Raw genomic sequence first — 684 nt, 5'->3', positions numbered from 1 at the left:
CCGCCCCAGCAGCAGTAATGTCTTTATTTGTCTTTCCTCTTCGTCCGTTTTTTTCATCATATGAGAAGTACTGCTCCATAGGCCTCTAAGATTGAAATGTGCATCACAAGTTAATTGCTATCACGGCAGTGCCGGTTTGGCTTCGAAGAAGCACGCTTGTGGCTCTCATTTTTCACCTAGCGTCCTCATACCTTCTCGCACTGGACCCTTGGTGGATAGGCGACGGGTCTCGCCAGAGACAGTAACAATCGCGGTAGCACTCAAGCGAGCCCCGGTATTTTCCGGGGCGAGCGCTAAAAGCCCGGCGCCAGCCAGCCATAAGACAAGGTAGGGCCGAAAAAGTGGTCTTTTTTTCAGTTACCCATTCAATGTCGCTCAAACTTCTCAGATCGGTGCAAAATGTGCTAATTTGAATAGCACGCGAGCATTTCAGTCAGTTGAAGCCCTCGTTCGCGAGATATCACTTATTTTCTAAAACGCGTATGCGCACAATTATAACATGTGCACGCATGCTCACGCGACATCTGCGCAAGATGAGGTTGTCTCCACGCACAATCACCAGTTCAGTGAACGGAGCGCTCGATCGTCATCCAGATGACCTCGGGTTTGAATGTCGTTTTTCTGCCATTGCGTAAGTTCAATTACCTACACGATTTCGTTCAAATTTCTCAAATCAGTGCGGAA

This window comes from Perkinsus marinus, assembly GCF_000006405.1.
Source record: "Perkinsus marinus ATCC 50983 genomic scaffold scf_1104296961742, whole genome shotgun sequence".
NCBI lineage: Eukaryota > Perkinsozoa > Perkinsida > Perkinsidae > Perkinsus > Perkinsus marinus.
The sequence above is the reverse complement of the archived record's forward strand: the minus strand, read 5'-3'. Positions refer to the sequence as shown.